At 36.8% G+C, this 26,899-nt stretch overlaps 1 protein-coding gene across 11 annotated transcripts in view; it reads left to right on the forward strand.

Moving 5' to 3' along the window:
- The first annotated feature begins 2,500 nt into the window (after window positions 1-2,500).
- Window positions 2,501-26,899, forward strand: part of pcbp3 (poly(rC) binding protein 3) — an 88,329-nt gene continuing 63,930 nt past the window's right edge. For all 11 annotated transcript variants that reach the window (XR_007898371.1, XR_007898370.1, XM_051709139.1 and 8 more), the window contains exon 1: window positions 2,501-2,760. The gene's annotated coding sequence lies outside the window, so the exon portion shown is untranslated. The remainder of the gene's footprint in view (window positions 2,761-26,899) is intronic.

A 26,899-nucleotide genomic window follows, 5' to 3' on the forward strand; every position in this document is an offset into this window, starting at 1 on the left:
AATTCTACTCACTTAACACCAGTTTCATGTACAACAGTAAAGAGAAGACTCAGGTGCAGGCCTTATGGGAAGAATTGCAAAGACAAAGCCACTTTTGAAACAGAAAAACAAAAAGAAAAGTTTAGAGTGGGCAAAGAAACACTGACATCAGACAACAGATTATTGGAAAAGAGTGTTATGGATCTTAACCCCATTGAGCATTTATGGGATCAGCTAGACTGTAAGGTGTGTGAGATGTGCCTGACAAGATAGCCACATATGGCAAGTGCTACAGGAAGCGTGGGGAGAAATGTCACGTGAGTATCTGGACAAACTGACAGCTAGAATGCCAAGGATCTGCAAAGCTGTCATTGCTGCACAAGGAGATTTTTTGATGAGAACTCTTTGAAGTAGTTTAAGAAGTTCTGAACATTTTTGTTCAAATTGTAATAGTAATTTTTCACATTATTAATGTCCTGTCTATACACTGTGATCAGTTAAATGCAACTTTGGTGAATAAAAGTACCAATTTCTTTCCATAAGAGCAAAATCTGTACATTATTCCAAACTTTTGGCCGCCAGTGTACATATATAAATATAAAAAAAATATATAAAGTGTAGATCTTTGCAGATTAATTGCTCATATTTTCACTCTATATGAGTTTGTTGCATCTTTATATCTACAGTGTTTTAATTCCTTCCCCAGATTATTCTTGAGAAAAAGTGAAAAGCCCTATTCTTTGACAAGCACTGTTTCTGATTTCCTTTAAAGTAAGCCTCAAAGACTCAAATAGCCTCAAAGTAATATTTTTCATGACTTATTTTCTGCATGTTTATCAGGCGTGAGCATTATTCAGCAAGCCGCACTTCAGCTCTCACTAATGCTTTTTGGTATGAATAAATTATGCAAATGACTATGTACTGCTCATAGCTTTACTGTTTGCTGATTTTATTTATGATGCTGTTATTTTATTTGTTGTAGCTTGCTGTTATTTGTCATTTTGTGATAATTCAGAGCTCATCTTATACTTAATATGTTGTTTTTGGTTGTCACCATTATTGTGATTTGTTTATCAAATAATGAGGTCCACTCGAGTTACACAGTTAACACACACTTAAGGAAATTGTGACAAAGTGTAAGTGTTCATCAAAATAAAAGCCATGATAACATACAAAATAAAAGCTATTGTATTGGCTTTCAATTGCAAAGTTAATTGAATATTTGCCTTGTATTGGGGTCCGCATGGGCATATTGGAGCCCAGGATGACCGCCCGTATCGCCTGCAGGATAGGATGGTACTTGCGCAGAAATGGGCTGGCCCAAATTACCCAGCGGCCCACTAGGAAAATGCCCGGGGCTCCTGATGGACAGTCCGCCCGATTGCGTGCACTGATCACTGTGTTAACAGCGTAAAATAATTGTATTTCTTTATTAAAATTATATTTTAACGTTTACTTGAGAAGTTAAATTGTGTAAGATAATTAGACTTGGTTTCAGAGAGTGTTTTTTTATTATTATTTTTATTTTTTTTACCCCTTGTTTTAACCATAAATCTAACAAAGTTTAGTGAAGTTTGTGCTGGAAACAAGAAAAAGCAATTTGCCATTTGGGTTAGGAAGACTGTTGGCATCCAAAGCAAAATTGTGTTAGATAATAAGATAATAAGAATTGACTTGTTTTCAGCAAATAGTTAAATATAAATAAATCTAACAAAATGTTGTGATGTTTGTGCTTGAGAAAAGTAAAAGCAATTTGCCCCTGCCAGCGTGATGAGAAGACTGTTGGCTTCCAAGAATGTTAGTCACCATTCACTTTCATTGTATGGAAAAAAGATGCAATGAAAGTGAATAGTGACTAACATGGCTAAAAATCATTTTCTCAATCAATATTTTTGTTTTATTTTCCAGGATAATGTAGAAACATCCCTAAAGTCCCCATGAAGTGCCTTAAATGATAACAGAATTGTAACATACATTTTTGATTAACTATTCCTTTAAACTCTGATGCAAATTTTGCTTCTCAAGTAAATTTATCTTGTTTTGAGGATGTTTAGATCCAGATTAACAATACAAAAATACAGATTAAGAAAATGATTTTCTCCAATTGTATTCCTTTTCCTGCTTTATAGGTATAGTTTCTTCCTACTTCATTCCACCTTTCTGAAGCCCTTCCTGTGTGGCTTACGCCTCTGCCTGTTCTGCAGTGGAGCATGCAGTGTTATTCTGCTAGGTTAAGTGCCTTGCAATCTAATTACTCTAATGTCGGTTGTGGTCTTAAATCACACTTATTGGGTAAGTGCACCCGTTCGTCTGTCCGTCAGAAGAGAAGCTCTGTGCTGCTCTCTGACTAATTATTCCAACTGGATATGAGTAATTGCACTTATTGGTTAAGGCATGGCACAGGCTGCGGCTCTCCCATTCGTGGCCAGCGATGCAGTTTGCCTGCACACGATTGGCTCCTGGGAGGGAGCAGGAGGGGCGTTTTCTCTTTCCTCCCTGTGCTGGAGTGTGTGTGGATGTAAGGACTCTTCTCTCTCCTATTATTTGAGTGGCTGCAGGTATTGGTGTCTGCCTCTGTGCCAGAGGGATAAAGAGAGAAAGACAGAGGACTAGTGCTTCATATCCCCCCTCTGGCCTCCCCATCTCCCTGCTCCTTGTCACTCCATCCTTCCTTCCCTCCCGGACCACCCGTCAGCAGCTTGATCAACCCGCCTGGACCTTCCTCCCACAACCCCTTTGACTATCCTCACTTCACCGTCCCGTCTTGTCAACAGTGTGCAGGTAAGGCACCACCTCAATATGACTTTGCTTCAGCAAGTGCTTCAAAGATGTCTTTTATCCTCTTTGCATGTATTTTTCTCTCTCTTTGTCATGCTCACACTCTCACGCTCTTTCTCACGCACCCTCCCTCACACTCTTTAGCTTTCAAGTTTTTTCCCTCTGGCAGTTCCTCTCGGAGGGAAGCGTGCAGTGAGAGAGTTGAGGGATTAGAATCTGTGAGGTCACTGTTTTCTAGCCCAAACTCAGTTCACACAGAGTGCTTACTACTTCTTATCTAAGGCTTTATCTGTGCCTCCTCTGAAGCAGTGTAATGCCCACTGGCTACAAATACACCGGAAAACCGATGCTGAGCGTCACAAACCAACACACTTTCTTAGTGTTGTACTTGACCCTGCAGCAGTTTATTTTATGTGTCCGTATTGTTTAATGTTGTTTGGGAAATATTTAGAGATGTTCTTGTGGTTTGTCTTAAAAACTGTTTAGCAGCGATTCTGATTCACAAGCTTTCGATTTGATTAGATTCTGATTAATTCGGGTATATTTTAAAAAAGAAAAATCAATTTTGCTTAAATATGAAAGAAACTCTCTTTCAGCTAATGCTGTAAATTATAAAGGGGACATTCTAACTGGGAACATTATGAAAATATTAATAAAAAAAATAATAATTAACAACAGGACAAACTATGCAGTTCAATTGCTATTTACTTAAAAGAAATATTCCAGATGCAATACAAGTTAAGCTCAATCGACAGCATTTGTGGAAAAATATATATTACTAATTTATTTTGACTTCGTTAATAAAAGCAAAAATATGGGTTACAGTTGGGCACTTACAATGGAAGTGAATGGGCCCAATCCGTAAACGTTAAAATACTCAAGTGTAGCCACACACAACGTAAACAATATGTGTGTTCACATGATTTTAGTGTGAAAAAATCACTTGCTAATCTTTTCAGTTATAGCCAATTTTACAACTACATTGCCAAGATGATGTAATGCCAGCAAACCCTAAAATGACTCTAAAAATGTACTTAAACAACTTTGCAGCTCAGATAATACATGGCTTTTAACAGAAGAATTAATGTAAGTAATTTTATAAAATTATAAGCTTCACATTTCTGCTTTTAAACCCTCCAAAATTGGCCCCATTCACTTCCATTGTAAGTGCCTGACTTTAACCCAGATTTTTGCTTTTTTTAAAGAAAAGGAGGGACAAGTCAGAATATTTTTTTGTGGTAATCAACATTATGCCACAAATGCTGTAGATTGAGCTTAACTTGTATCGAACCCAGAATATTCCTTTTAAGAGATATATTAATCATCACAACCTAAACAGAAGTAAACTATAGTAAGTAAAACCAAAAGATCAGTAAAAATGTTTGCAATTCCGTTAGTTGCCGCTAGCAGCAAAGAAATGGTATAGTATAGTAGTATAGTAGTAGTAAAACTGTATTTTCAATTTGTTGTTCTAATGTAATGGAGTGGTGAACCAAAGAGTTGTTAACAAGTTTAAAAGATTCTCTTCCAACTATTGCTCTGTCGTGATAGTACCTAAAAGTGAAAACCGGCCTTATAAAGACACAAAGTTTAAGCAAATGCCTGCTATAGCACCCCTTGTGGAAATGTTAAGAGTGCAACGCATATTCACGTCCTGACACATTTTGGGATGCAATTATGTGTTAAATTGCACTTGCGCAGCTAGAAATGTTTGCATTCACATACTTGTGCACTAAAGCTTTACAGGCCACATCACATCACACACACACACACACACACACACACACACACACACACACACACACACACAAATGGCTTAGGTCTTCGTGGAGTCCAGTGCTTTGATGTGAACAACTGCTGCGCAAGATTGAAGTGGTGGAACCATCAATACTGGCCTGAGGTTTGACAGATCCTGAACTTGTCTTCAACGCTGTAGCACTTGACCAATAGTAAAGACATTCCAATCAATTTGATTAACAGCTTTACAGTTCCAGCATTTGTCATATTTACAAGCACATTATACTTGTATGTATTCAGAGCTCTGTGCCCATTCCTCAGGCAGGGGGATGGGTCAATTTATTGAAATGTGGAGCAAAATTATCTGAAGTTATTACAAGCAATGATTAGGTAATTGAATTCAGAGAAGAACAGGTGTCTTAATTAACACCATTATTCCTTTGATGCCTTGTTGGCCTGTTTCCAACTGCGGGTTAAAGAAGGGATTGTTCAAACAATAAACGGATGTTCAGAGGATTTTTCCTTACTTTATTTAGCCTCCTTTTAAGAACTGAGCAATGATTTGTCACTATGTCTTTTTTGTCTAGTTATAGGGCATCCTTTTGTCTTGCCAGTTCCTTGTAAAGTGGATTTCATCTATAGCCGTAAGATACATCTGCTGAAAACAACAGCTATAGCCAGCCTAAGCTGGTTGTTTTATCAGATTTAATATGGTCTAGCTGGTCTTCCAGCCTTGTAAAGCTGGTATTTAGCAGTTTTAGTTAGTCGGCCTGTTGGTCGCCCTGTCTGACCAGCTGGCATTGCCTAAAACCCATCTAAAATCACCAGCTAAGACCAACTGGGTTTTTTTTCCTGCTGGATTTAAAGCATATCTTATGCTAGTTGATTAATTCATTCAGTCTCTTCCTACACTTCTTTCTCCCTCTACTTTCTCTTCTTCCCTTCCACCTCCCTTGCTTGTTTTTTATTGCAGACTATCAGAAGTTTTGCATTTGAGGAGAACATTGAACGACATGCAATGACTTTTAGCAGTCCCTCGTGTTTACTGAAAAACAACTTGGCAGTTTTATATTGCTGATTTCATCATTTCAGTCATTGCACAAATAGTGATATTGCTTGCAACTACTGCAAGGTAAACGTCTCTTAAAAAGTGGCATAGTGAGATATAATCGTTGACTCATGTTGTTCCACACCTATAGGACATTCTTTCTTCCATGGAACACAAAAGTAAATGTTAGGCACTTTCATTGCATCTTTTTCCATACAGTGAAAGTGAATGGTGACTGAGACTGTCAGTCCCTAGTATTCTACATAACATCTCTTTTTAATTTCCATAGAAGAAAGTCATACAGGTTTGTAATGATATGTGGGTGAGTAAATGATGACAGAATATAATTGTTTTATGCAAAACTTTTTTAATGTTTGAGTTATAAATCATTTTTACTTCTATATCTAGTATGTTCATAAATATGGTTGTATCACCGAGAGCTTGAGATGAACTGTTCCTGTCAGGCAATCCAGATTTGCTATGCATTTTAACATGGCGATTTCACTGCCTTTCTATTTTAGCTGTGCACTCATGGACTTATTTGAAAGCTGTGTAGAAAATCAGTCTAGCTTATCACATATAGTATGATTACAAATATGGGCAGATTCTTAAGCTAGAGTAAATTGGAAATGTCATCGATGAGGACTTATATCTCCTAAACCACTTTAGATTAGAAACAGTTGCATATTTACAGTACCTTACTACATATTTTCCTCAGCTCGAAAACAGATGCATGAAGTTTTGGGAAAAGCTATTACTTGCCAGACAAGATCAATTATATTCTCTCTAATGAGAATTTTTTTTTTCCGCTGACACCCATGATCTCGAAGCAGCTGGTCTTTTTGTGCTTTGGCTATTTTTTTCCTCCGGATCTCATGCTGTCCTGGCTTCCGAGTTGCTGGTTCGGCAGAGTTGCAGTATCAAAAGGCCTCTTCCATTCCCTGGGCTTCCTCTCCATTCCCTGTCTGCCAGGAAGCTATGGGAGCCTGGATATCACTTGGGACTGAGATCCAAACAAGAATATACATGTAGATCATTTTATTCCAGATTTTACTTCAATCCTCTCTGCAATTTGGATATGGAAACAAGCCAGCATGTCTTCATCCTCAGCCAAAAGAGGGGCCACTCTTTTCTGTCTTAAAGGCATAGTTCAGACAAAAATGAAAATTCTGTCATCGTTTACTCATCATTTACTTTTCTTCCACTAAAGAAAAACATATGAGTTTGGAATAAACATTGATTAAATGATGACAGAATTTTAATTTTTGTGATTAATGATGCTTGGTGCTCAAAAGAGGTTTTGTTTTTCTTTTCTGTCTCTCATTGGCTTGATTGGTACGCAGGTCTCTTCTACATGGCCATATAGTATGTTAAAAACTTCATGCCTGTGTCATAACTCATAAGCGAATGCAAAGTGTTGCCTGAGGCTGAAATTGAATGCTGCACCTTTTCAAAGTTAAGGCCAGAAAGAAGTATGGCCTATGAAATCCCAGGCCCTTTGTCTCTCTGCAAAGCCACTCTGCAGTGTAATTTAACCTGCCGATGGGCCGTGAGATCAATCAGGAGCTGGGGGGGGGGGGTAGGGCGGGAGCGGGTGGAACTGGCCCTGGATCCCCGCTGCCGTCGTTCTTAATGCTTGGCTGGGTGGTGCTGCTATTTTTATTGTTTCCAGTGTACGATGTAGTGGAGACATTCTGGAAAAGGTTAGGGAAACACTGCAGGCTTCTTTGAATTCACAGATCCCTAGGTCATGTTAGCCAAATGGATACGGCTGGCTGTTTGATTATGTCAGGCCATCATGTTGTTAATCTGTCAATGATCCATTTTAATCACTCCTGGAGTCCATGCTATATACTGGGTCTGGAAAAGCAAGCATTCAGTTACCTTGCTCTGTTCTCTGTGTTTCCATATAGAGCTGCACGATTAGGACAAAAAGTCATGCTGCGATTATTTAAAAAAATATTGTGATTGTGATTTGAACTGCGATATGCAAAAAACTAGTAAGTGATTTCTTTTGACCACATTTTTTTAAATGTTTTGCTCATGTTCTTAGACTTTTCTTAGAGGCCACTCTTTAAGGGTTCACACTTGAGTCCTCTTAAAAAGAACCAAACTCTTACCTTTTTCACTTAAGCAACAAACAAACAAATACATAAAACAGATCAACAAAGAGAGATCATGTATATACAGCATCATGTATTTACCTATTTCAGCCTATTCGAGGACCTATTCAAAAGCTACAGAAGAAAAATACGTTTTCAAAGAAGGTTTAAAAATGGCTAATGAAGAAGCTGACCTCTCATGGAAAGGGAGAATGTTCCACAGATTAGGACTGATCACAGAAAAGGCACGATCACCTTAAGATCTATAGCGAATACGAGGAACCCTCAAAAAAAGTTGATCAGAAGACCTGATAATTCTATATTATAATCAATATTATTTAATAGTAATATATTTCTAAGTATTATATTATATTATAATATATTTAACTTGCTTGGGGCATTGTTATGTGGTCCACTTAAACCAAAGATTTCTAAACTGTTGGGCTTTTATTTTGGCGGACAACAGCAGAGTTTCTGTGTGTAGCTGAATTCACAACAGCTGTATAATGTAGAAGAAGAAAGCCTTTATTATTGTCACACATTATACATTTTCATATATACAGTGAAATTTCTTTGTTTTCACATATCCCAGCTAAGCTGGGGTCAGAGTGCAGGGTCAGCCATGATATGGCACCCCTGGAGCAGATAGGGTCAAGGGCCTTGCTCAAGGGCCCAACAGTGGCATCTTGGGGGCTTGAACCCCTGACCTTCTGGTCAGTAACCCAGAGCCTTTAACTGCTGAGCCATCAATGCCCCCATTTTATGTGCTCCTCATTTTAATGTCTTCTCCTCTGCCCACAAATACCTGGTGCCATGGGGTGTATTATTTGTATATTAACTTAAGCATATTTGGAATTATGCAAAAGTGAAATTAAAGTGCATCTGGAGCGCACGTAAGCAAAGGGAACCGAACTTGCCGCACATCTGTTACTCTGAGCATAAGATGAAGTTGTGGAGCACAGAACCACACTGTAACCACTGAAAACACTGTAATAATGCACACTGAAGACAGGAAAGAGCAGCGCGCATTAACTTTGACGCGAGCAGTGCGAGCAAAATTATAATTATTTTTTATTTAAATTGCCGCCCTTATTGTGGTTTAATAATTAATAATAGTTAATTGTGCAGCCCTACCAGAGACAGACACTCATCACACTAATCACACTCATCACACAAATAAATTAATTTGAGACTCAACATACGGTAGACTCGTCAACAATTGACCGGAGACTTCACTTGGACACCAAAATAATAAACAACAAAATATATTAAATTGATTGTTCTTTTCAACAAGGTTTATGAAACTGTACTTCCTGTAGTGTATAAAAAATTACTACCAAAAGGGATCTTAAACTTGATTTAGACATCCTTTCAAAACTTGAAACTTGACTCAGACATGTTAAGAACTGGCCTTAGACTTTACTCCAGTTTAGAGACTTATTAACAAATAAATTGTTTGCTCTTCAACAAGGTGTATAAAATAAAACAAACCTGTACTGTCTAGAAAATAGGGATGTGCACGGTAAGAAAGTCCAGAAAAAATCTAGAAAATCCAAAACCTGCATAGAGTTTGCAAAGCAAATAAGTCAAAAATAAACTTGAACTGTGCCGAAGAGCAGGATTATTGACACTTTTTAAAAATATATTTTAGATCTGCATGGCAAAGACATAAGGAAGGAGGAACGAACACACATAGTGCTCCCAGAACTGTGTGATGCCAACCCTCTACGATCATGTTGGAGAAAGAATCATCATTGGCTAGTAAATTTTTGTTTTTACTCACCAGACTTTTGACGACATGTAAGCATAATGTAACTAAAAAATATATTAAGCAAACTGATAGAGTTTATATTCACTTCATATATATTCATGCAATAAAGTATATTGTAAAACATTTTTTTAGATTTTGCTTTATGATTTTAATCACATTTTAGCTTTTTAAAAATGTACAAATTTCACATTCTATCAATTTATATGAAGTCATGAAATCGCATTTTTATTAATGATACAAGCTGTTGTCACTGTTTGAAATTTCGTACACATTTTTAACAAAACAAAACAAGGTAGGAACCTAATAATGAAAATTAGGGGTCACGATTGTGAAATTTGGCTGACAATTGTGTCAAACAAATAACTGTGATTATGATGATTAATTGTCTGTTTTAGGTGTTTCAGGAATATGACGATTAATTACCATACAAACTCACTTTGTATGGTAATTTATAACTCGGCTTCATGCACAAAACAAAGTCATTCATACAAATTTAGCTTGGGTCATATAATAAAATAAGGGTATATGATTTCCTTTTCAGGCTTCAAAAACGTATGAATGACAGTCAAATATAAAAGTATAAAATTTAAAATAATTAAAATAATATTTTAATGATCAAAATATGTCTAAATAACTAAAATATATCTCTCTTATTTGTCTGATTTACTTTTGATCCATTTTGTTTTCTTTTGCTTCTTTTGTAACCCAGCCAACCTGTTTAACTATTATATTATATTATATTATATTATATTATATTATATTATATTATATTATATTATGCAATAGTAAAATATTTCTGCCTTAAATTCTTCACTTTCACACATTATTTTAAGGCTCTCTGATTAACTCACAAGCCCTTATTTCTTGTGAAGGAAGACTTTGAGATTCTGTTTCTTGCATTTTATCATCTCCACAAAAATAGAGCAGGGCATCTCCTCTGTCTCACTGCGTGTTATTAACTCTGCGTGAATAAACCCACAATGACCAAGGACATTTGCCATTACATGGCCGTTAAGTGAAACTGGAGCGCTTTGCGTTCACAAAATGAATACGTTTATACCTTGTTTATATTTTCGCGGGAGTTTGGCGCAAGCCTCTGTAGACGGCGTGCACATCAGAGCGCTTGAGAAGTGGTTCATCTTCACATGCTCTCAAGAGAGCTGCTCGTGACGTCCGCGGTGCGGTTCCCTGAGATGCTCGGAGTTCAACTGAATGAGACACAAGTGCTTTTTCCTGCGCGCTCATGAGACAGCATGCAGGGAAAGACGAGGCTGAATCCAGCTTCTTAATCAACTGCTTTTTATTCAGTAAAAGGGCCTCATGCTTTGACACAATATAACTCTATCACTGGCGAGTGAAATGTTAATATTTACTTGCCAGTGGCTAATAACAGATGTTTTTTGGTCGCATAGTGCGAAATTTACTCGCATATGCGAGTGATTTACTCACAATGTAGGGGGCTGGATGCACTTTCTGAACTTCATCAGAACGTCCAGTCTTTGTGGCACCTGCACTAAAAAGGCTAGACGCAGCGCAACGAATGAAACTCAAAGCAGGTGTCTCGAGATGCCTAAAAAAATGTCCTGTGTGAGAGGCTAAAATAAATAAATAAATAAATAAAACAGCGAGATGCAGCACAAAGGTCAAAGATGTCCGTCCAGCGTGTTTACATAGAAAAACAATTGGAAAAACAGCACAGACGCACACAAAAACACACTTCAAATATGGACATGAACCTGGCCCAAAATCTTACGGTTTGTGTGGTACCATTGTGCTCAGATCGGGTTGAAGACCTCTATTGCACGTGTAGAATAACCTAATTGTGATTTTGGTATTCGAATACAGGCACGAACAGTTAACCGAATATCGACTATCCATGCACAACCCTAATAGAAAACTATTACCAAAAGGGATTTGAGACTTGACTTGGAATAAACCTCAAGACTTGAGACTTGACTTAACTCAGCTTACTGTAGACTCATTAAGAATTAAGTTGAGTCTCAATTTGGACTCCGAATTAGAGACTTGTGAACAATTAAACTGGTTGCTCTTCAAAAAGGTTAATAAAAAGAAGCTGTATAGGAAACCAAAAGGGATCTGAGACTTGACTTAGACTTTTGATCAAAGACTTGAGACTTGACTTGGACACTACCTCAAAAACTTTAAACTCAACTTAGGCTTGTTAAGATATGACTTTAGACCTGACTAAGACTATTAAATGAACATCTAAATTAATTGCTCTTCAACAAGGTTTATAAAACAAAGATGTAGTGTATAGAAAACTATTACCTAAAGAGATTTGAGACTTACAGTGACTTGGACTTGTGACCAAAGACTTGACTTTGACTTGTCATAGAAAGACTTCAAATGCTTTGGTCTTTGATTTGGACTCAGTTTTAAAGACTTGAGGCTTGACTTGGACTTAACTTCAACTACCTGAGACTTGACCTAGACTCTATTTAACTACTTGAGACTTGACTTAGACATGTTCTTGAAAGACTTGAGGCTTGACTTGGGCTCTACGCCTGAGATTTCTGAACATATGGTGGTGCTGGTACATTGCAAGCCATATAATATGTCAGCAGAAGTCTTGAAGAGATCTTATAGCTCTGTCTTAGCAACCTGGCTGGATCTCAGCATTTTTGTTTGATTAAAAACACACAGGAGTTTGTAGCACATGGTAGGTGTGAGTGTAGGCCTGACAGCTTAACCACTGATTATTCAAGCCTCTTAAACTAAGCCATAGCACTCTAGTGATGAACACCTTCTCCACTTCACATTCTCACTCCCTCCCACTTTTTACAATGTTTTCTTACACTCTCTCTCTCTCTCTCTCTCTCTCTCTCTCTCTCTCTCTCTCTTCCTCACTCCCTCTTTCAATTTCTCCCTTTCTCATTGAGCAGTGGGATCAGTAGCAAAATGATTCATGCAGTGCCGAGGCTTTATTTAGACATAATCCGCTGAGTGTCACTATCGCATGAGGCTTTGGTCAGGTTCTCCTTCTATGCTCCTGCCTTTCTCCGTGCCCCACCCCCAACAAGATGGGAGTGTGTCGTGTGGTTGGGAGTGATGTTGGGAGACACCCAACCATGAATGATACAGCATTTTCTCAGCGGCCTCGCCCGTGTTATTGGGCTGTTGTTGCTTCGTTGTCGCCATTGTGAAGAGGAGGGTATAAATTCACGTGTCCCCTGCTGAAAAGTCCAGCATGCATTTCTCATGCTGATCTATGTTGGTTTATGCTGGTCTAGCTGGTTGATCAGTTTGGTTTGAGAACTGGCATTTTTAGCAGCTCTAAAAACCTATCTTATGCCTTTAGAAGATTTGAAAAGTCAAAATGTTGTACAAGCCACGTGTACAACTTTTATGATATTTTGTTTCCTTTTTTAAGCCTTGTTGGAACACCAGCATCCTGTGGACCTGCATTTAAAACACAACATATGCTGGTGACCATCTAAGGTGGGTTGTTTTTATTTTTTGTGTTTTTTTTTTTTTTACAGCAGGGCCTATGAAAATGTTTTCTAATAAAACTTAGAGCCTCTTGAGCTTTTAGTAAGTGCTCTGCCTTATGTTCGGGGTTTGCTGATGCCCACCCACTTGCTCGCTGGCAAGGCCTCCGATCTGGGTGTTGTGACTACAGCAATGGCCAGATTGAGCCCAGCAGGGTGGGGTGTGAGGGGAAAGCTGTGACCTGCTGTATGAAAAGTATTTTATAGCTTCTGAAATGGACTCCCAAGTGACACTTCCCTCTGGTGCTTGCGATCTTCAACATGTAAACATTAGGCGTGTTTTAACTGCATGTTCACCTTGGGTCTTTTTTCGTCATCTGTATTGAATAGCTCTTGGCTTGCCCTCTCTATAACAAATATGCTTGCCTGACACACTTTCCTGAGCCGTTTGCATTCGCTCTTCCAAAGAATCTGCACAGCTAAGTCAGCAGTAACAGTGCTGTGTGCTGGAGTGGGGATGCACAGATTGAGGAAGGAGGCACGAGTTTCTCTTAGCTCTGTGCAGTTTACTGTGTGTAAATGTGTATGGGAATATTAGCCATTGGTAAGACTGGGTAATATATAGAACATTCACCAACAGTGTTGGGTAAGTTACTTTAAAATAGTAATCCACTACAAATTACTAATTATTTATCTAAAATTGTAATCAGATTACTTTACTAATTACTTCATGCCACATTACTAATTACTTTACTTTTAAGTTATTTTCTAAAACACTTTTCCACGCAACAAATTTAAAACAATGTCTATATTTGTTGTTCATTGTTACACACAAATCATACACTCAGCACCTCACATTCCTCCTTCACAATGACTCGTTATGGGGCCATAATTCATGTATTCTACATAAATAATATATTAGAAATAAGCATAACCCTATAACGTACTTAAAAGTAATTCAATTAATTGAAAGTCAGTAACTGTAATCTGATTACAGGAATTTAAAATGTAATGCATTACATAGTGTAATGCATTACATTACACTATGTCACAGTCATTGAATGTTGTTAGAAAGTTTCTGTTTTGATATCATCAAGAACACTTGTGCTTTGTACAGAAAGAGACTTCAGATGCAAAAGCAATTATTTACATTTTTCTTGATCGTTTCTTGGGTGTTTTGCCATTCACAGCCATTACTGTTGCTGACAGCATGCTGCACGAGTGTTTATAGCTTGCTAGCCTGCTTAGCGTTGCTTATTCTTATTCTTATACGTTCATCGTTTTATCCTTTGCCGTTTTACTGTTTCATCTGTGTGTATTTTACCGTGCGCACACGTTTCTCTCGGGGTTTTTTTCCTTTTTTTTCCCGCTTTTTTCCGCTTGTCTACAACTCACATCTCAACTGCACGCATTTTCTCCACTGTGTTTTACACTGATTATTGCATCAATCTCAAACATCTGCTGATTAGGAACCACATCGATCTCAAACCCTCGACTCTCAAGAACAACCACAACAACAACAAACAATTGCGGTAAGTCATAGCATCCGCTCATGTTATTGCTTCCTGCATTACATGCCACGTTTACTATAGCTTCTTCCATCAGCAGTGAGGGGTTTACATGTGATAAATGTAAGGAATTAGTCAAGCTGACGGAGAAGATTAATGAGTTAGAGACATGCATCCGAATGCTAGTGGAGGTCAGTGAGAAAGAGAAGCCGGTAGATACTGTTTCAGATGCTGGTAGTACAGTGAGCAACACACACACTCTGGTTCTGGCTGAAGAGCCCCCGCAGCAGGGCGATTGGGTGATGTCTCGGCAGCATTCTCGCTCAGCAAAGCGACACCTCTCTCCCATTCCTGTTAGGGTTTCCAATAGATTCTTCCCACTTAGTGATGCACCCACTGAGAATCATGTTGAAAGAGCCCTAATAATTGGTGATTCTATTGTAAGGAACATGGAAATAGAGACTCCAGCCCCTATTGTTAAATGCATTTCGGTTGCCAGAGCGTCTGACATCAGATCAAATTTGCAAGTGCTGGCTAATGCTAAACGTAGATTTTCTGTTATTCATGTCGGCACTAATGATGTCCGGCTTCGCCAGATGGAGATCACTAGAGATAATGTTAAAGAGGTGTGTGAACTTGCAAAAACACTGTCAGACACTGTAATATGCTCTGGCCCCCTCCCTGCTCGTCATGGTGATGAGGTTTATAGTAGATTAGTGTCACTGAATGGCTGGATGTCTGAGTGGTGTCTGGAGAATAGCATAGGATTTATAGACAATTGGAAGAGTTTTTGGGGTAGACCTGACCTGCTAAAGAGAGGCGGACTCCATCCCTCCAGGGAAGGTGCCGCTCTCCTCTCTAGTCATTTGGCTCATAGTCTTAATAGTGATAGTATTTGACTAACTGTGGCCCAGGTCAGGAAGCAGACAAACTGGTTAATCTGAACATCTGCTAGCTGCCTTGAGACGTCACACAGGTCACATAAACTACAACACATAGAGACTGTATCACCTAGATATCGCATAAAGACTGTGTCTGTTCCCTGAACTACCAAACACAAAACTCTCACTAAATCATTTTGAAAAAAATTAAATAAATTGAAGATAAACATCATATAAAGGTAGGGCTACTAAACATTAGATCTCTTTCTACCAAAGCACTAATTGTAAATTAAATTATCACAGATCATAGTTTGGATGCACTCTGTTTGACTGAAACCTGGTTTAAACCAGATGAATATATTAGTTTAAATGAATCTACTCCGCCAGGTTATTGTTAAAAACATGAGCCTCGTCCGAAGGGTCGAGGAGGAGGTGTTGTTACAATTTACAGTATAGTTTTTGGTGTTACTCAGGAGGACAGGTTATAAGTTTCAGTCTTTTGAACTAATAATGCTTAATATGACACCGTCAGATATAAATAAAAAATCTCTGTCATCTTTTGCCCTTGCTACAGTATATAGATCACCCGGGCCTTACTCTGGTTTCCTTGGTGAATTTGAAAATGTTCTATCAGATCTAGTAGTTAATGTAGATAGAGTTTTAATTGTTGATGACTTCAACATTCACATAGATAATGAAAATGACACATTGGGATTAGCATTCAGCGATATTCTCAACTCCCTTGGAGTCAGACAAAATGTGACAGGACCAACTCATCACCATAATCATACGCTAGATTTAAGTCTGTCATATTGAGTTGATGTTGATACTATAGAAATTCTACCGCAGAGTGATGACATCTCAGATCATTACCTCGTCTCTTTTTTGTTGTGATCAGCTAATGTCACTCAATCTACACCACACTACCGTTCAGGTAGAACTATTGTTTCGACCACTAAAGATAGCTTCACTAATAATCTTCCAGAATTGTCTCACATACTCAGTGAGCCAAAAAGTCTAGAAGAACTTGATAATAACAGAAAGTATAAATACAGTCTTCTGTATTTAAAGAAAATTCAAGAAAAAAGCACACCGTGGTACAATGATCACACTCATGCTCTCAAGAGAGCAGCATGGAAAATGGAGCGCAAGTGGAAGAATACAAAATTAGAGGTATTTCACAGTGCATGGAAGGATAGTGTCTGTAGCTACAGACAGGCACTAAAAGCTGCCATGTCAGCATATTTTAGCAAGCTCATAGAAATAACCACAACAATCCTAAGTGTTTATTCAGGACTGTGGCTAAATTGGTTAGGAATAAAGCATCGACTGAACCAGATATTCCATCGCAGCACAATAGTAATGACTTCATGAATTTCTTTACTGATAAAATGTAAATATTTAGAAATAAAATTGGAACTATGCAATCAACTGTCACAGTACCTCAGAAAACAGTGTCTCATAATTTTGCTCATGAGCAATTTCATTCCTTTGCTGTCATAGGTCTTGAAGAGCTAACAACATGAATGTTAGATCCAATACCAACTAATCCCTTAAAAGAGGTATTCCCACTAATCTCAGAACCTCTTCTTAATATTATTAATGCCTCGCTATCCTCAGGATATGTCCCAAGAAACTTTAAAATGGCAGTTATCAAACCGCATATTAAGAAGCCACAGTTTGATCCTAGAGAATTGGCTAATTACAGACCGATTTCAAATCTACCATTTATGTCGATAATACTAGAAAAGGTAGTGTCCTCCCAACTATGTTCATTTCTACAGAGAAATGGAATATGTGAAGAATTTCAGTCATTTAGGCCCCATCACAGTACAGAGACTGCACCTTTTTAGAGTTACAAATGACTTGCTCTTATCATCTGATCGCAGCTGCATTTCTTTTCTAGTGCTTTTAGATCTTAGTGCTGCCTTCGACACGATAGATCACGACATTCTCTTGGCTGGAGAATTATGTTGGCAATAGTGGACTTGCATTAGCATGGTTTAGGTCCTATTTATCAGACCACTACCACTTTGTATGTGTAAACAAGGAATTATCAAATCAAACAAAAGTCACAGGGATCAGTTTTAGGACCTCTGCTTTTCTCCTTATATATGCTTCCCCTGGGAGACATTATCAGGAATCATGGAATAAGTTTCCACTGTTATGCCAATGATACCCAACTTTATATTTCTTCTAAACCCAACGAAAATTCACAATTCTCCAAATTAGCAGATGCCGAAAAACTAATTATGACCTAACTAGTTCATGACCTCAAGACTAGATTATTGTAATGCATTACTGGGAGGATGTCCAGCAAGTTCAATAAATAAACTTCAATTGGTTCAAAATGCAGCTGCCAGAGTGCTGACTAGAACCAAGAAATATGATAATATTAGCCCCATTCTACTGTCATTACATTGGCTACCTGTTAAATTTCATATTAATTTTAAAATTCTGTAAACTACATACAAAGCTTTGAATGGTCTAGCTCCACAGTACTTAAGTGACCTTCTGACACACTATATTCTGTCACATTCATTTTTATCACAAAATTCTGGCATCTTAATAATTCCAAGAATATCAAAATTCACAAAGGAGGTAGATCCATTTCACACTTGGCTCCTAAACTATGGAAAAGTCTCCCTAACACTGTTGGGGATGCAGACACACTCACTCAGTTTAAGTCTAGACTAAAGACTCATCTATTTAGTCAGGCATACACCTAATTTATCCTTCAACTCACAATTAGGCTGCTTTAGTTAAGTCTGCCGGAACCAGAAACATCCATCATGATATATAACTCTGCATAAAATGTAATGGCATCAATGCTAATATTATTTTTTTTGTTTCCATGTCCCAACATTGGGATTCATATCCTGAGGTTACCAGAGCCAGCCAGATCCAGCTTCGTTCCTGCTTGGTGTCGCACTCCACTGCTACGTGTCGCTGAAAGATGATGACCAACTACAGCCAGTGCCATCCAGACATCATTTCAGTCTTTTGACTTCAGAGGATAAACTGATGCCAACTCCAACTGTAAGACATGGGATACTTCATATGCCAATGCCTGAACCTTGGACTTAGGATGGACCCCACCGAACCTCACCGAAATGACCTGCAGGTTGAACTGCAATGCACCTTTAGCCAGAGGGGAACCCCCACAGTGAGCCTGGTTTCTCCCAAGGTTATTTTTCTCCATAAACCAACATCTTGTGGAGTTTTGTGTTTCTTGCCACAGTTGCCTTCATCTTGCTCACAGGGGTTCTAAATACCATTATTATTTAATTTCTATACACAATATATAATCATATTTAATCAAACTACACAATGATCACTCTAAGACTTTATAGATATTACAGTTTCATTTTTTGTTAATGCATGATTTCCTGTAAAGCTGCTTTGAAACGATATGTGTTGTGAAAAGTGCTACACAAATAAAAATGATGACTACTTTTTGACTAAAAAGTAATAAGATTACAGTAACTAATTACTTTGTAATTGGTTTACACTCAACACTTTTCACCAATATACTCAATATGATTTTGCTGGCGGCATCAAATTAAGCAATATTGTGAATACTGCAATGATTTTCTAAAGGCTGTATAATTAGAGTAGTTTCACAATCCCTCGTCCCGTGACATGCGAGAATGAGAGCATCAAGACAGGTGTTTTTAATGGATTTCCTCAGTCTCTGATTTCTTCAGTACTTCATGGTGATAGAGTTGGTAAGTTTGATTACTTTCTGTGAATCAGTTAAACTGTCTGTTTTAGTTACCTATTCAAAACTCTGATTCAACAATTAACTGGCGCTATCACTCAAAAATATTCATGGAGTCCCGTCATGCCATTTTTCATCTATTAGTTTTCATTTATAATAGAGGTACATGTTGGTAAATATTGTGGTTTACTACTTTTATCACTTTTGTTTTATTGGTTCAAAAATGAAAATGATTAAATATGAATTGTTTTTGCATATGAATCATATTATTCATTTTCAGCTCTGTTTATTGAAAATCTGTGGAAAAAGAAACCTTCCTTGATTATTTTTAACTAGATTTTTAGTGTATTTTACTTACACATTGCGCATATTGAATTGGCTTGGCAACAATGGCCATTTGGTTGAAATGTTTGGGAGGGGGAAAAAACTGACAGGAAAAAATTCTCCCTTTTAGGGCCATTTCAGCAAAAATAAATTTTTATTTTTATTTAATTATTTTTTGGTCAAAAGGCTATAGTAAATCAAGATATATATATATATATATATATATATATTTCTCTTCTAAAGCAAGAGGAAGACTTAACAAATAAGTTTCCTTGCATAGGGCCATGTGATATAGTTCACACATTAAGCCCGCAAATTATCTGCAGTGCATGCTTTTCCTATGGTATGACTGACGGAAACATTTACCCGAACCAGATGAGCAGGATTTCATCCACAATAAAGATATTAAACTTGAAGTGTGGGCAATGCGAAAGTCATTTAAGAGTAACGTAATTCATAGGATCTATTTGATTTTCTGACATTTTCAACAGCACATCACACTTTGAGACTCAATCTTCCTCCTGCAGGAAAATCTGAGCTGCAGATTAGTTAGCGTGCTGTAATTTCTCCCACAGGGTTGGGGGATTTGATCTATCGGCTAATTCCCCTCTATCTTAACTCAAGGAGAAGCACTGTCTGTGACATCACAACACTATTCCGCACTTGCACTAAAACCTCAACTGCATAGGTAAAGCGCAAGATATTGCTATCTGGAGGAGGAGATACAGAGCTGCAGAGATATTAAATCTGCGACATCCCTTTGAATTTTTGAAGGAGCCTTTTTGCGAGATTAAGACTTTAAAGCCTTAAAAGTAAAAACTCTCTAAGCATACAGGTGTGAAGTGTCAAGCGTTTCGGCACATCTCCATTCCTTTCTTATTTGACAAGCTAATTTACAATCTTTCACATTACTCTGTGTTAACCTCACATTTGAAAAGTTTATATTTTCAGACTTCACATATCTTGCATTTACATACAGATTTGGTAATATTTTCATTGTATTTGATATTATGCATCATCCACTAGATTAAAGTCAACAATAAAACCTGTTTGCAAACATTTTGCTTCCGTAATCTGTTGTATTTACAAGTGCAACAAGGGGTGCTTTCTATTTCTTTAATTGTGCATCCTTGTTTCCACGCTCCTCCATCCTCGAGCCCGTGACCCGGAAACAGATCAAAGTCTGCCATCATGAAGGATGTATCAATTCTCTAAATGCACAGCGAGGAGGCAAGGACCGAGGACGGAGGAAGCTTCCTGAGGACGCTTGAGCGAAGAAGCACAGGAGCATCCTACGAGGAAGACTTTTTAAAGCAAAGAAAGGAAACGAGGATGCACAATTTCAGAAATGAGAAGCACACATGATATTCAGTGAGAAGAAAATATTGGAATTGATTGAATCATTAAAAGTGGGCCTTAAATAACAAAAAGGACCTAGGTTATTGGATAGTTGTAGATTTTTGTAGGCTGAGCATTTTATTACATTTTGATAAAAGATTACGCAGACCTTTTTTTTCTCTTTGGAATAAGATGCAGCAATTAATTGTGCACAATAACAAAAGATATACAATAGCAATAACAAAAGGTAATGTGGGCATTTTGATTCCATGTTGACTTTAAGCAACTGTATCATACACTACAAATTTGTCTTTGGATCAAAGTAAAAAATAAATTAAAAAAAGAATATATATATATATATATATATATATACTACCATTCAAAAGTTTAGGGTCACTTACTCGTTCTTTATTTTTATTTTTTTTATTTTTTTTATTCACATTTTAGAATAATAGTAAAGTCATCACAACTATGGAATAATAGAAATGGAAATATGGGAATTATGTTGTGACTAAACAAAATCCAAAATAAATCAAAACTGTGTTATATTTTAGCATCTTCAAAGTAGCCACACTTTTCCTAGATTTTGCAGAAATGTACTCTTGGCATTTTCTCAACCAACTTCTTGAGGTATCACCCTGGGATGCTTTTTAAACCGTATTGAAGGTGTGCCAATCTATATGCTGGGCACTTAGTGGCTGCTTTTCTTAATTATTCGGTCCAAGTCATCCATTTCAAAAACTTTTTTTTTTTTTAAATAAAATTAAAATTTTGTAATTAAATAAATTAATATGTTGGCACAATTATATTTTTGTCTACAAAACTAATTTCAAACATTTAAGCACACACCTTCAGATCAAAAGATTTTTAAGATCACGAGAAACATTTCAGGCAAGTGACCCCAAACTTTTGAACGGTAGTGTATATATATATATATATATATATATATATATATATATATATATATATATATATAGATATACGTAAAAAACGGCAGTGTGTTTCTCTCATGGATTACATTTTATACTCAACATTAATCCAGATACATTTGAAAACGGTGTTTTCGAAAAGCTCTTTGCCCACACTGCCGTTTTCAAGCATTTTCCAAAAGTTGCTCGTCCACACTGAAACAAATGAAAACTCTTACAAAAAAAAATGCTTTTAAAGTAAATAACAGGCACAGCAACACAGCTACAATATGTGCCGCAATATTGATTGTTTTGGGTTTAATGGACCACATTACTGCGTCACATGACAACAAATACTTAATCATTTTCAGATATCTCCAATTTCCCTGTACACTACAACAAGATGGCATTTTCAGATTTATCCACCTGGGAGAGCTTTTTTGAAAAGCTCAGTTTTCGCTGTCAAAAATACATCTCATTGTGGACGAAAGGCCAAAATGAAGAGAAAAATATGTGTTTTCAAATGAAAACTGGACGTGGCCTTAGCTACGACATTAATTCAGTTCCATCAATAAAATACAATAAATTACTTCAAGTCTGTTGATTTATAAGTAAATTAGTTATTAAGATGGACATTCTCCATCCTTTACAAATCAACATGACAGACGTTCCTACTTCTCTGACTAGTCTTTAAAAATCATTAACATATCAAATAAATCACATGTATTTATGTGTTGAATTCGACTTTCAGGTGATATAAACATATAGCAATGGTGTTAACAATAAACTCTTTAATAATTACTTATAAATTTTGTGAATTCCAATATCTGTCATGCTGTCTTCATATGCAAAAAAAAAAAAAGATGGCGGACAATCAGAAAATTCACAGACCAAGGTTTTATGGCGTCTCTTGCATGGCTTGAACAGAATGCAAGTGCTTTTGTTTAAGGTCGTGACTTTCTTGATTCCTTGTGTTTTACAGCAGTAGATATAAAATAGTAGTAAATATAATTTCGTTTTTCTGTGGTGTACTTGTCTTCAGTACTTAGCCCTGTCTTTTCACAAAGTATGCAATATGCAGGGACTTCAAAAGAACCCCACACTTACGATATGAACACGGACACACCGTGAAGGGGACAATGGGACAACTGCCTCCCTCAGGCATATAGACCCAGGCGGAATAGGGGCTTGAATCTTGTCTGATGCTCAGCACAAACTGCAAAACACAAAAGGCACTCAGCACAAGAGGGGTCAAATAAAGGATATCTATGAAATGCCATTAGAGCTCAATTAATGCCAAGAGCATAAAAGTATATTGACTCATCTGGGTAATATGCATGTGTTCTGATACAGCTGTTGAAAATTGTTGCACAAGCCTTTAATCTTATTTGAATACAGAGCAGATCACATTGAGAGGGGTGAGGAATGACTCGTTTGTGTGCCCCTTAAGCTGTACTTTAACTGTATAACTTCATGTTAAAGGAATCCTTAAAGGGAGAGTTCATCCAAAAATGAAAATTCTGTCATCATTTACTAACCCTTGTGTTTTCATGTTCCAAACCTGTATGATGTATTGTCTTCTGTGGAAAGCAAAAGAAGAATCTAGGCAGAATGTTAGAGACTTCACTTTCATTGTATGCAAAAAAGTGAATGTTGACTGAGGCTGTCAATATTCTGCCTAACATCTCCTTTTGTGTTACACAGAAGAAAGAAAGTCAAACGGGTTTGGAATAACATGGGGGTGAATAAATGATCCCTTTAAACTCTATAACTTTATTCTTTTTTACTTTTTAAGATTCATGCATAAAACATTTTTGGGCTTGCACAGTGGAATGCCCATTAATGTATTCAGTAAATGTATTAACAGCAAAATGTTTTTGCTGACCAAGTTTTAGTGTGAGATATACTTAAGTACTTAAATCATTGCTTCATATTTCACAGACTTGGCTCAAATCTAGATAAGGCTGTCTCACAAGTTTATTAGTAGCAGTAAAGTCTCTCAAGAATACCTTGACACCTTAGTTTGTATTGCGTTTGCGATTTGGTTATTTGTTGAAACATTTTCCCAATTAATGTCATGTTTCTTGTTGTTTTTCAACAAGTAATAGTTGCTCTAAATTACTGGCATACACCCCATTGTCTAATACACTAACTCAAACTGATGCTTGTTATTCAAATTAAATGGTTGTTTAAATTAAATGGTTGTTATTGAAAATGGTATAAATATTTTTTTCAATATATGAAACCAAAATTAATACAAAGATTACATTTCTTAGAAACTGACACCTACTTTTTTTTACAACTAGATGTTTAAAACATTCTCCTCTTCATTATCTTTGGCATACTTATTTGTCATTTACCAGTTACAAAAAGAGTTCTGTCTATACCAAATCAAAATTAACTGATTGGTTGATCTCTTCAACTGGCTAACAATATGCCTTTGTTCTTAATTGCTGAACAGAAGGCCAAGAGTTTATAAATGCTAGAAGCAGTTAATGTAATGTGAGTCTCTTGTTCACTAAATCTTACAAATGATATAATATCTCTAATCAGAAAGAATTTGTTATTTATTTTCTTAACAGTGATGTTGTATTGTAAATTTAAGACTCAAGACATGATTATGCAAATTATGTTATATTCACGTGTATGGTAATGTCTGTATTTTGAACAGGGTTTCACTGAAGAAAATGAAAAGAGTTGGTAAAGTAATTTAAGCTTGTGTTGGTGAAATGCTTTTAAAGGGTCCATGCTAAGCTCCTCTGCCTGGTGTTTGTGTAAGTGACAGCGCATCACAGCCCTGTCAGACTGTTTCTGCACATAAGCAGTTCTCTTAACATTATGCTTACTGCTTCTTGACTTGTTTTGTTACTGTGTAAGCCCTCCGCACTTGGTCGGCTCCATTCGCTGTGCATGGGCTGCTGAAACTGCAGCTAGCGTTTTCAATTCTCCTCAACTTTTCAAACCGACATTCAAAGCATCTTTTCATGAGAAACCAAGGAACCAAACTCTCTCACACAGTCACACACACGCATCATTTTCATTGCAGGTCAAAAGATGCTTTCTTCAATGTTTTCTTTTCTTTCTTTCTTTCTCTCTCTCTCTCTCTCTCTCTCTGTTGTTGTAAATTTGCATACAGTTAGCAATAGTTTTATTTAAATTTTGGGAGAATTTACACTTAATGGATAGGTCTGTTTCACAAATATATAATCTATTACCTCAAGAGTTGCTTTGTGTTTGTAATTAAAATCTTCTCAGTAATATCAAAAAAAGCATCAAATTATATTTTGCTGTCTATCATTCTTCTTATTTACCATTTTATGGCTTTTTTTGTTCTATTCATTTAAAGGGAAAGCTCACCCAAAAATGAAAATTCTCTCATTTACCCACCCTCATGCTATCTCAGATGTGTATGACTTTCTTTCTACTGCTGAACACAAAAATTTTTTGAAGAATATTTTAGCTCTATAGGTCCATGCAATGCAAGTGAATGGTGGCCAGAACTTTGAAGGCTCAAAAAGCATGTAAAGGCAGCATAAAATTTATAAATTTTATGATAAAATCATTGATAAAATCATTTTTTACTATAAATCATAACTTTCACTTTCACAATCTTCTTCTTTTGTTTTTGGTGACTTGCATCCTTTGTGCATATTGCCACCTACTGGGCAGAAAGGAGAATTTATAGTAAAAAAGGACTTAAATATTTACCTGTTTTCACCAACACCTATCATATCACTTCTGAAGATATGGCACTGAAGTCATATAATTACTTTTATGCTGCCTTTACATGCTTTTTGGACCTTCAAAGTTCTGACCACCATTCACATGCATCAATGAGTAAATGATGAGAGAATTTTCATTTTTGGGTGAACTATCCCTTTAAGTCTAGTTGACATATTGTCCTGGGCCATGTGATGAGGCCCATCCTCCATAGTATAGCCCAGTGGTTTTCAAGTGGTGGGTCGTGACCTAAAAATTGATTGCATGTCACACTGAATTCAGCGACAGTATGTCAAAAGATCTTCAGCAGAAATCGGTCTGTGCTTACTGAAATTCAAACTACTGCCACTGGGGTGAAATGTCCACAGAGTAGCACCAAAAGTGAGGTTTTTTGTTGTTGTTGTTGTAAATGATGTAATGCAGTCAACAGAAATGCACATTTAATTAACTCTACACCCTAACCCAAACCCCAAATCTAAATGTAAATTTAAAGGGAAAAGTAATCCTCCGACTCATCACTGATTATGTGAACGCGGTTAATTCCTGGTTTCCATGGGACCATTGTCTTTGAGACTGCTCTTGTAATGCACTATCAATAGCACCATAAAAAAAGGTAAACACATTTGAATAGATGAAAAGGTGTCTAATGGGAGTCAATGTAAAGTATGGGTCCTGAAGCAAACCCAGTTGTAGAACCACTGTTATAGCCTTACCCATCAGACATCAGTGGGTAAAGTTTTGTCTCGGGCCCTGTGAATTTAACCAATGGCCATGGTTTAAATAAATTGAGACATTTGATTGATTAGGCCTGCATTTCAGAGAGATTCCTTTGCAAATCAATGACTGCCTCCATGTAAGCGGTAATGAAATCGCAAACCGGCAGAACGGACCTGACTTTTCTTTCAATGACAGTTGAGTTAAGAGTCTGCACTTTCTCTAAAAGCCCTGTCTTTCTCCAATTAACATCTCCATCAAAATGTCATTTGATTCTAAAATGTTACAGCCAGTGAAGTGTCTTAGTTTTTATTTATTTATTTATTTATTAGTCAATTAAAGCAATGAAATGTTTAAACACATTTCAGTAGCACTTTTTTTGTGCTGCACTAGCTTTATTGCCCTCCGAGTGCCCATAAAGATGAACTTAGTTGATTAATGCATTAGGTGATTTTACAGTATTTAGCAAAGCATGGACGCTCTTAATTTATAAGCCCCCGGCTAAATGAAAATGGAAAAATATCCACCTTTCTCTCTTGATATTATGTTTTTGAAGCACAATGCTGAAAGGGCTGTAATTCATTATTAATGCTCACAATATAAATAGTTTAGATCTTATTAATATTTCATTTATGGTAGACATTTTTTTTTGAGTGACTGCTACAGTATTGGAAAAGTTGTAAATATATTATAAAGGCAGTTCATCTGAAATATCGCCGATAGGAAAAACAAAATAAATAGTACATTTGACATATGTGTTATTCTTTGATGTAATTTCACAACATTGATGTAGCTTCACTCACTGAATATGAGTGTACAAAATGCAGCCATGTTACAAGCACAGTTCACCCAAAAATATAAAAATTCTGTCATTATTTACTCAACTTGATGTTGTTCCAAACACATATGGCTTTCTTTCGT

Source organism: Myxocyprinus asiaticus, chromosome 10, assembly GCF_019703515.2.
Source record: "Myxocyprinus asiaticus isolate MX2 ecotype Aquarium Trade chromosome 10, UBuf_Myxa_2, whole genome shotgun sequence".
NCBI lineage: Eukaryota > Metazoa > Chordata > Actinopteri > Cypriniformes > Catostomidae > Myxocyprinus > Myxocyprinus asiaticus.